This window comes from Chrysochloris asiatica, unplaced genomic scaffold (assembly GCF_000296735.1).
Source record: "Chrysochloris asiatica unplaced genomic scaffold, ChrAsi1.0 scaffold00113, whole genome shotgun sequence".
Lineage (NCBI taxonomy): Eukaryota > Metazoa > Chordata > Mammalia > Afrosoricida > Chrysochloridae > Chrysochloris > Chrysochloris asiatica.
The window spans coordinates 3,240,688-3,252,225 of NW_006408631.1; the positions used below are offsets into that span (position 1 = coordinate 3,240,688).

Sequence of the window (11,538 nt, forward strand, 5' to 3'; positions counted from 1 at the left end):
TAAGGAAGACTGTAGAAGAATCGATACATTTGAATTACAGTGTTGGAGAAGAATATCAATATTGGACTGCCAGAAGAACAAATTTGTATTGGAAGAAATACAGTCAGAAAGCTCCTTAGAAGTGAGGATGGTGAGATTTTGTCTCTGATATTTTGGACATGTAGTAAGGATGGACCAGTCCCTTGAAAAAGACATCATGCTTGGTGAAAAGGGTAAGTGAAAAAGAGGAAGACCCTCAATGAAATGGATTAACATAGTGGCAGCAACAATGGGCTCAAACGTAACAACTGTGAAGATGGCACAGGACGGTCAGTGTTTCGTTATGTTGTGCATAGGGTCGCTATGAATTGAAGCCTACTTGACTGCACATAACTACAACAACAACAATATATAAAGAGGAATGTGTGGGGTTTGGGGCTGGATAATAAATTCAACAGATTTGGTAATTTAAAAAATTAGTAATATTCCAATATTTTTCCATGAGCATATTCATCTTGTATTGTTTCCTTCATGACAATTTCTCAGCAAGAAACCTTAAAAAATCTGGAGCTCTATTACATATAATTGATTTATATTATGTATGATTTGGAGTCCTGGTATGGCGCTGTGGGTTAACGCGCCAGACTGCAAAGCCGTTTGAACTGCAAGGTCAGCGGTTCAAGCTCACCAGCTGCTCCTTGGAAACTCTATACAGGGTTGCTATGGGTCGGCATCAACTTGACGGCAGTAACAACAACATATGGTTTTAAAATAATAGAAACAAGTTTTATGTTTAAACTGAAATGACTCACTAAATCCCAATCTGGTTATTTAAAAATATGTCTACAAATTCTTTGATACTCTTCATTTAAAGAGGTGGAGCTGAAAAGTTACGTGATACATACATTTACAATGATAAAACAAACAAACAAAACAGAGTGTCTGCTGAGGCTGCTTATGTGTAACTAAACACCTCATACAATTTGGTTCCTTGGTTTAGAGGTTTAGGGTCATGATTTCATTGTACATTCCAGTTAATGTGCCTAACAAAATGGTTAGAGCTTCCCTCTTCTAGTTCATTGTTTAGTTCCTATGGTCTTAAAATGTGTCATGAGAGAAAGAGCATTAAGAGGAGTGCCAGGAGACCAGAACTGGATGAGGTTCAACTGCTGTTACTGAACATTTTGATCAATGATTGCATAGAAGAATACTGATAAAAAATGGAAATGCAGAACAAAATTTCAAATTCTTATGGACTACAGACCTTCCGGAGCCAGAGTGTGGATAAAGCCCTGAAACTGTTGCCCTGAAATACCCTTTAAGTCTTCAACCAGAAATAACCCTTAAAGTCATTTTAAAACAGTTTAGCTTAACTAGTAAAAAGAAAAAAAAGATTTGGTAAATGTCTCTCCTAGACTTAGTCTTTGAAACGCCCACCAAATGACCCTTTTATTGATGGGCCTACGTAGTGGTTACGAATTGGGCTGCTAATCAGTTCAAAACTACTAGCTGTTCCGTTGGAGAAAGATGAGGCTTTCTGCTCCCATAAAGATTTACAGCCTTGGAAACCCTGTACAGGGTCGCTATGAGTTGGAACTGACTCCATGGCACATAACAACAACCACATAAGAGAAGGTGGTAGTGGCATGCCCTGGAATTGGTTCCGACTGATAGCAACCCTGTATAGGGTTTCCGAGGCTGTGAATCATTATGGGACCAGAAAGCCTCATTAGCCTCATTTGTCTTCCGTGGAACAGCTGGTAGTTTTGAACTGCTGACCTTAAGGTTAGCAGCCCGACGCTTAACCACTACACTACCAGATCTCCTTAAGAGAAGGTAGGAGAAGATATTAAGAGTATGACATAATTCAGCTGATATTAATAGAGTTAATTGTAATTGTAAAAACTTGGAACTTTAATGTGGGTTTAAAATGAACCACCTTAGAAGCAGGAGGGAGTATCTTACAACTATCAAGAAGGCAGCCAGGAGTGGAGTACATTCTTTAGACCCTGAGATTTCTGCTCATTGAACCTCCTCGACCCTGGTACAGAACGCTATGACATGAGAGGAGTGGTGGAGGAGCAGCAACAGAATCAAGAGCAAGAGCACAGACAGAGCGGTGGATGTTCCAGTCTACAAAGCAAGTTAAACTGAGTGACTTCAGGCATGAGGCTTGCTTGCAGAGTGGGGTGCCACTAGGCACTTAATTAGGGAAGCTAGGTTTGTTGACCTATGGAGCTAGAGCCAAGCACCTTCAGGCTGAGGCTTATGTAGAGTGGTGTGTCTGTGGGCATTTATCAGTCCCCCTAAAAAAGCTTTGTAACATTGACAGGGCAGAAGGAGTCACTGGGCAGAGAGAGGCTGTCCTGACCGGAGCAACTGTGTCCTGAGCATTTCTGACCCTGAACTGTAACCTGTTAACTTCCCTAATAAACCCCATAACTGTGATTATGGTGTCTGAGTTCTGTGTGAACACTGTAGTGAATCATCAAAGCTAGGTGACTAGAAGAGTGCTGTGGGAGGCACGGTTGGTGTCATTTTTTATAAGGATTATGGCCTTTAAGAATGATGTATGTGGCATCAAATGGACAACAGCAAATTGAAAGATTACATAGGAACCTAGGAGATAGAGAGTTTGTGTTAATGTGGGAGCAGCAACTCAGAAAAGGAGGGTGAGAACGGTTGTACAACTTGAATGTAATCAGTGTCACTGAATTATGTTGAAATTGATGTTTGTTTTGCTGTGTATATTTACAACAACAAAACAAATAAAATACAGAGGGCGGCGGCTTAATTCTCTCATTGAGGGAGGGAATTCTTGCTGTGATTCACATCTACTAAATAGAGTATGATAGATGTGGCAGTGTTTGACTTTCGCTCTGAAGAAAGCCAGCTATCATGTCAGAGACACCCAGGGAGCTCTACAGAGAAGCTCATGTGACAAAAGTCTCATGTGATGATGTCTTCTGCAAACAGCCATGTGAGTGAATCACGTTAGAAGTGGATCCTCCAACCCCAGTCAATCCATCAGAAAAAGACTGCAACCTCTTGAGAGATACTTATTTCGAACCAACCAACCAAGCTGTTCTTGAATTCCTGACTCTCAGAAACTGTGAGATACTTTTTCTCACATGTGAATGACACACATCTTTGAGAGAGGACAGTAATAGCAAGTTTTCTCTCTTAAGTGGTGTGAAGTTTGCTATGTTTAATTTTTTGAAGATTTTTTTGTTTTGTTTTGCATTTCATCTATTATCCAGTTTCACATTCTCATAGGCTCAGCAATTAACGATTGTATCTCCTAAGTCTGAAAACATCAAGGCAGTCCCAGCTACAGCTGAAGGTAGAGAGAGCACTGATATGCTCACAGAACAAAATAAAATTGCACAATTTTCCTTCCATTTTCTAAAATTAACACCTGACCCCTAGAAAGAGCTCACTGCTCAAGAACATGGAAACCTTTGTCTTCTTCTTCACACGTCAAATTAAACATTAAACTCATCTGACAGGGTGAACAAGGTCTCTTTGGTAATTAATTGCATACACACACACCAAAAGAAATCTTTTATGGTGCATAAATATTTTATTACATAGGGTACAAAAATACTTTCACTTTTGAGTGGTTTGGAAACTTGGAAAGAATAAGGACCAGTGACAAGGTGGGGCACACTGTGGTTAGATAAGGTAACAGACAGAGAGGACTTTCTGATAGATGGGGTTGGCCCATCTGAGAAAGAACCGAAAGACCCTGATTTGGAAAAGAAAACACTATGTATTTGTTAGGTTTTTGTTGTAGCTGTTTCAGCTTGGGTGTGGCCATCAGGGCTGAATTGGCTTTTGAGCTGGATCCTTAGTCGTGGGAGGGTGTGGGAAGTGGACCAGAAACGAGCCATTAGAGGCCAGGACCTGTTGCTACGGTGCCATCAATGTCAGACAGAACAAACCGTACACTCACATATATGTAAGTTTAAGTGTCTTAACTCATGCCAGAAAAACATGCAAAATGAAATGCCTTCTTTCCTTGAAGTGGAGCTACCTAAGCAAGATTGGATAGGAGGTTGGCCCTTGCTTGGTCCCATTGAGGCCTGCGTAGGGTTGGATGGAGGTCTGAGTATCCCAGTAAGGGAATCCTCCCATGAGGGGTTAGAGAAAAGCCTTGGAGACAACAGGGTTGCCAAAGAAGAGAGACAGGAAACAGGAAGAAATCTATTGTCAGGTTCAAATTCAGTCTTTCAAAGCAGCAGCAGCTCTCCACAGGCTAGCTGGGGGTAGTGGAAGCTCTAGTCACCACCATACAGGGCCCAAAAAATGGACTTCCGGGGAACCCCCTCAGTGAGCAGGGGCTTCAAGCTGCAGTGACAACTGAAGAAGGAACAGAACTGATGATACTGCCATCCTTGCTAGGTGGTGTCAGAGGAAGGGTACCAGCGCACCTGAGCACGTAGGGCTGTGGCAGCAGTTGCCAACTGGGTAGGGGAACGCAGCATGTGAAATGGCCAGGTTAGCTCTGTGGTGTACAAAGGGTAGTGTGCCCAGGCCTCTGGGGGACACAGGGATCAGATCAGCCCCCATTAGGTCACACATAATGAAGTGTGCTCCTAGGGTGGGAGGACTACTGGTGGGACTTGGGGTTGCCATTAGCTTGCTCTTGGCCATTTTGGTGTTGGCTTTGGCCAACTGTAGCCTCAGGGTCTGTGGGTTCTCAAAATCAAAGTAAGTTTCAATGCATTCTTCTTACTTCTGCTCCTGCCTGGCCATCAAAGACCACAAAGCCAACAGGCTATCTCGATGTGAGCATGATCAGAGACCTTTTTATACCCCTTGAACTGCTGAAATAGTAGGGAGAGTTCTCTGGTTTTAAAGTCCAAGGCGAAGCCACTGACAAACAATGTCCTGACCGCCTCCTCTAGGGTGCCACCAAGGCCATCTTGCCAGTGCATGAGCAGTGTGCTCCCAGCAGGGGGATGGGGGGACAGAGTGGTGACCTGAGGATAGGGTAGGGTAGGGAAGGGAGTGTGATGCGGGTGGCGCAGGAAATCGGAGCAGAGGGTATGCTTAACTTTTACGTTTCAGTTGTTTGTTCTTGTTTAGTATTTGTTATCTGCTGGGGATAAGCGAGCATACGCGCACGAGCGCGCGCACACACACACGACGGAACTTTAAAAAGTTCTTGGGAAATTCTTTAACTTTTTATTGTGAATTGAGTGAAGATTTATAGACAAGAGCATCAGTTTCATTCAATAAATTACACAGTTTCAGCTCAATGATTGCAATCCCCTCCATGCAACAACAGTTATCCTGTCTCTTCCCTGTGGTTTTTATTTCCATTCCATCCACTTTCCCATCCCTTCTCAATTTTGTTCTAAGGTAAAAAATACCCTTTTGATTTTGAACGATTGACCATTCCATGGTGAGCATACTTTACTAGTGTTGTTGTGTTCCCCTCCCCACCTCCATATACCTTTCTACTGCTTGGCTAAAAACTGGGCCACAAGGGTGAGTTTGTTCCAGATTTGAACCCATAGTCTCAGGTTCCTCCAGTTTCTTTCTGACTAGTATGCCCAGCCTTTTTTTAAATAATTGTGTTTTGTTTCACATTTTCTATCTAGGACCTTTTAATGTGATCCCTTTCGGAGGAGTTGGTAGTGGAAGCCAGGGACCATGTAGCTCTTCTGGTCTCAGAGTCGTGGTCACTGATGTTCCAGTGCACTAGTTTACTCCAAGTATCTTCAAATTTTATCAATGTTTTTTCTACACATGGAGAGACCAATAGTTGCACTTTAGAAGGCTGCTTAGGAGTTTTTAAGAACCCAGAAACTACTCACCAAAGTAGGATGTAGAACCTTGTCTTTGTGGACTATGTCAATTAACCATGGTGTCCCCCAAGACTATTTTCCTAAGCCCCCAGCTCCAGCATCTCATTGCCTTAAGAGGTTTGATAGTATCTAAGGTGACCTGGTATGACACTGTAGGATAAGCACTGGACTGCTAATGACAAGGTTGGCAGTTCAAACCCACAAGCTGCTCCTTGGAAACTCTATATAGGGTTGCTATGACTCCACAGCATTTAACAATACAACAAGATTTCACCATTTTGCTCCTGTATGCTCTACCACACTCATAGGTTTGTTTTCAGTAAAGGTAAATAAATACCCATGTACAAATATCCTTTTTCAAATCCTTATGTATAATCGAATACTCCCTCTACTAATTCCATTTTTCTATGAACTTTTTAAAATATGAGTTGTTTTCTAAGCTTATGTTTCTTTCACGTTATCACTTCAATATTGCATACACTTTGACTTGGGTTAACATGTAATAAAATTTTCCTAAAATTTGGCTCTAGTAATTTGTTTCCTGGTGTTCACATATTTTGCCTACATGGACCCAGGGATCAAACACCTGCCAATGAAGGAGAATTCATCCCTTACACCTATTTGGGAGAAGAAATTCCTTATTTAAAATATTGATATGAAATCTATACAGTCACTGTGCAATCAAAAAGAACAAGTGATACAGGCAGCATTTTGTATAGCTACCAAAGGCATTATGTTAAGTGAACACATGATCCCAAGGCTCTACTGGTACATGGTTCCATTTATTTAACAGTCTTGAAACGACAGAATTAATAGAGATGGAGAACACAGTGGTTGCTAGGGAATGGGGTGCAACACAGTGGTCAAGTGCTCGTCTGCTATTTGAAAGGTTGATGCGCCAAACCACAAACCAGCTGCTCTGTAGGAGAAAGATGTGGCAGTCCGTGTCTGTAAAGATGTGCAGTTTTGAAAACCCTATGGGATAGTTCTACCCTGTCCTATGTGAGTTAGTATCAATTTGAAAGCTGTGGGGTTGGCTTGGTTTGAAGGAGGACACACACACACAAATAAGTGCATGAAAAATGGTAAAATCTGAACAATAGCTGTTGTTAATATTATACAGATGTCAATTTCCTAGTTCTGATAGTATAGTATAGTAATGTTTCCACTGGAGAAGCTGGGTGGAGCCTACATGATACTCTATTATTTGCAATGTACTGTGAGTCTATATTTCAAAATAAAAAGTTGAAAGAAAAAAATCAGAGTAAGTCATTATCTTTCCTATTTTTCACAGAGAAAAAGCAACAACAACCCCCATTATCATGTGCATGGCCTTATAAGGTTGTTTCATTTAACCCTCTAAATCTACTCTGTGAAATAGGTCCATTCATTGAAATTGAGACTTAGTTTAGTAATTTGTCAGAGCACAGGAAGGATTTGAACCCAGGATATGTGTGAAATTATACAGTGAAATCTAAGAGAACTAGGAAAGAGTTAGCTTGGCCCAAGTAAAATGAGATCTAGACAGTCATAACTTTTGAAGTTAATATGTAGCTCTTCCTTAACTACCTGTCATAGTCATTTACTACTTCAAAAAGTTAATCTCTCTTTTTTTTTTAAAAAAAGTTTTTATTGTGAATTGAGTGAAAGTTTACAGGGCAGATCATCAGTGTTACATTCAATAAATCACATATTTAGTTTCATTACAATGATTATAATCCCCTCAATGGACCGAAAGTTAACAGTTGTTTCTCTCTTTTCATTTTAGCTCTTTTTAAAAAAAACACTCAGGCATATATAATAATTTAACACCACCAAAGAGCATATTCTACAAGTCGGCCAGCTCTCAGTCCCTCTCTTTCCATGAATCTAGAGTCCTCAGCTGCTCCCTCTCTCCATGTCCCCATATCTGCCTCCATCTCTGGTGTCCCTGCTTCTCTGGATAGGGTCCTGCATTCCACTTGTGCTCCTCTCCCTTGATGGTCCTAGGGTCCTCTGTTTCTGGACTGTAAGATTAACTACTCCCCCTTTTTTGTTATAAAGCTTCTACCTTTACAATTGTGACAGTCACAATTAGTCATGAGCTAATCTCTTTTTTAGAGATTAATCATTTCTTTTTTTTTAATGTTTTATTGTGAATTATGTGATAGTCTATATGGGAGAACATTAGTTTTACAGTCATCCTATCATATATCATTTCATAGCCATGGTTACAATCCCCTCCATGCATCATCAACTAACCAAAGGATATACCCCACAAGCCTGCCCCCAGCCGCCAGCACACAGCCCCTCTCCCTGAGTCCAGAGTCCCCAGCTGCTCCATCTCTCCACGTCATCATTTCTGCTTCCATCTCTGGCATCACTGCTTCTCTGAATAGGGTCCTGCACTCAGTTCCTCTCTCCTGATGGTCCCAGGGACCTCTGTTGACTGCAAAGTCAACCACTCCCCTCCTTTTGCTACAAAACTTGTACCTTTACATTTCCAAGCCTCACAGTCAGTCCTGACAGCAATTATTCACTATTGTACCACAAAAGTCTTATCCCTATCTCCTTTCATGAGCCCCGTCCAGGCAGATTGGAAACCACTCAGTGGAGATTCTACCATCCCCCACCCCTCTGGAACTAGGCTCCCTCTTAAAAGCTTGTAAGCCAGTCACTTCGTGCCTTTGGGTAGCCAATGTCTAGGTTGCTCATCGCTGTATACTCTGTGCACCGAGGGGGTGGGAATGATCCTCACTGTAAAGATTTGCTCCCTCTTTTGAGCTACTGCATCCATAGGTGTAGGTCAAGTTCATCAAATTGTATCAGATTACTCTTTTTTTCCTCTTCTTTCTTCTAGTTGCACTCTGATCATCCAGTCATTGAAGCCAGCTCAAGTGGTTATTATTTGCAAGTGTGGCTGTTCTTCTGCATATGTCCTCTCTTCTTATCAGCTGGACGCTTCACTCTCCACTCTAGTCCTCTATGGCTATGTCACTGACTCTGGGCCCAAGAGTCCCCAGGTCTTGCCATACTGCTGGCCAACCAGGTCTCCACCCAGGTTCATAGCAGTCTATTGAATGTTGTAGGGCTTAGCTAGCAGTTTCATTGCTGTTTTCCCCTAACTTCCCCTTACTGGTGATGAATGTGGTCACCAATCAGAGCACATGTCTGCTCATGTATTCCTATTGAGTCTTAGTCTTGGAAGGGGGTTTGCATTGTGGGGATCCGATCACTTGGCCTGATGTCTCCTAGATGAGCAACTTGCTTGTTCTTGTAGTAATCAGTCCGACTGCCATTATTGTTTTGTATTTTTCCTGTCGGTCTTTCTTCCAAGAAGTATCTTCTGTTCTTCTAGCCGCTCTAGGTCATTTCTTCCTTTAATTGGTAGCTAATCCCACTCCAAAGACTATCCTAGGAAGGGAGAAAAACAGCTACACATTTCTTGTGAAGGCCACTGATAACCACCTCTGAGAAAAAAATAGGAATGCCTGTTAGACATGTACCCAATGGTCAGTGAGACTTGAACTACACAAAGCAACAAATAAATTTCTTAAATTCCTCAGCAGAGCTCCTGCACTACACCCAAAGTCCCATGGGAAGATAAATCTGGGGGATTTCTGCTCCCCTGTCCTGCTAAGTACTGATACTCAATAAATGTTTTGCTCTTTGCTCTGAGTCCTGTCCCTGAATATTGACCACATCAGCGACATGTGATAAAGAACCATTTTCCCAGTTACAATTTGGCACCACAGATGGGTCAGCTGATTACCTGAGAAGTGGAGGCCTCATGCAAAACCAGCTCTAAAAAGCCCAAGCAACCTCAAAGGGTTTTTCTTGTCATGGGCCTGCATAGAGGGCTAATCTGTGATAAGGCACTCCCAGTCCCCTTCTGCTTTCCAAACATAATTAACAAAGCACAGAAACTGATGAGCTGCCTGGGCTAGTCAGAGGTGACCCTCTTCTTGTGTTAACAGCAGAGATGGATGGAAGGGATGTGGTCAGAAAGACGGTTTGAAAGCCCTTGATTTCAAGACAAGAGTCAACTACGATCACTCTCCCAGTATGTAAGATTGCATACACTAAGGACTACATACTGTATCAAGAAGGCAGGCCTGGGATTTGGGATTTGGTTCCTCTAGAGGTAAGTGTAGGAGTCCTGGTATGAGAGTTCAGGATAAGGTTGGTTTGAACCACAAGATTAGGAGTTCAAACCTACCAGCTGCTCCTTGGAAACCCTATACAGCATGAGTGGGCAACTTTTTTTCTGCTAAGGGTCATTTGGATATTTGTAACATCATTTGCAGATGATAAAAAATTATCAATTTAAAATTTAGCTTGCTATATTTGGTCAAACATTTCATTAATGGAGAAAGATGAGGCTTTCTGCTACCGTAAAGATTTACAGCCTCAGAAACCCTGTACAGGGTCGCTATGAGTCAGAACCGACTCCATGGCACACAACAACAACAACAGTGTGATGGCTAACGAGCTCTGGTAGTGTAGTGGTTATGAGTCAGACTACTAATCTCACAGTCATCAGTTTGAAAATACCAGCAGTCCCACAGGAGAAAAAATGAGGCTTTCTGCTCCTATAAAGATTTACAGCCTACGAAACCCTATACAGGGTAGTTATTAGTCAGAACTGACTCCATGCCACACTACCACCACCATCAATGTGAAGCCTGGAACTGCGATTGCCTTGGCAAGACCAGACCAAATTATTTCACCGGCTTTATATGCCTGTGGGCTAGATGTTCCCCACCCCTACTATACAGGGTTTCTATGAGTTGGAACTGATTTGATGGTGAGTATATGGTCTCTGTTTCTTTAAGAGGTGATTGTATGATTCCTAGTGACTTAATGAGACCTAGGTTAAGGACTGTGGTGGGTAGCCCTGTCCCTGAGAAAATGACCACCAAGAGAGGACCAGGAGGAGAGCAACCCCTTGACTCCCCTTCTTCCCCTCCCACCTCCCTCTTGGTTATGAATGGAATGTTAGAAGGAGGCAATAAATGATGTTAAGAGTGACTGAAATTTTAACACTCCAGGTCTTCATATGTTCATCTGTCCTATATTTTTGTTGGTCCCTTTTTGTCTATGAAAAGGAACTGGATTTTTGTGTTTTTCAGACTTTATTTAAGTTTCAGTATTTAGACTTAGGACAATCCATAAGATCTCCCCTAGGAGAGAAGCGAAAGAGACTTGAGCACATATTTAAACAGTTGGGGTGGAACACAGAAAAAAATTGCAAAAAGGGATGGCTAGAGTTGTGGGATGACATCAAGAACACCATATATGAAGAAAGCAAAAAGTCATTGAGAAGACCAGAAAGAAGGAAAAGGTCAAAATGGATGTCAGAAGAGACAACGAAACTTGCTTTCTAGCATAGAGATGCTAAAGCAAATGGAAGAAATGAGGAGGTACAAGAGCTGAACAGAAAATTGCAAAGATCAGCCTGAGAAGATAAAGCCAAATATTACAACAAAACATGCAAAGATCTGGAATCAGAAAACCAAAAAGGAAGAACATGCTCAGCATTTCTAAAACTGGGGAAACTGAAGAAAAAATTCAAGCCTTTTCCTTATTGAAAGATTCTCTGGGCAAATTACTGAATGGTGCAGAAAGCATCAAGAGAAGATGGAAGGAATACACAAAGTCACTGTACCAAAAGGAAATGGCCGATGTTCAACCGTTTCCAGAGGTAGCATATGATCAAGAGCCAATTATACCGAAGGAAGAAATCCAAGGTGTATTGAAAGAA

The 11,538-nt window shown here is 41.8% G+C and overlaps 1 pseudogene; it reads right to left on the bottom strand.

The window, feature by feature from the left end:
- Positions 1-4,259: 4,259 nt before the first annotated feature.
- Positions 4,260-4,919, bottom strand: LOC102836978 (annotated as a pseudogene).
- Between the last annotated feature and the right edge of the window lie 6,619 nt (positions 4,920-11,538).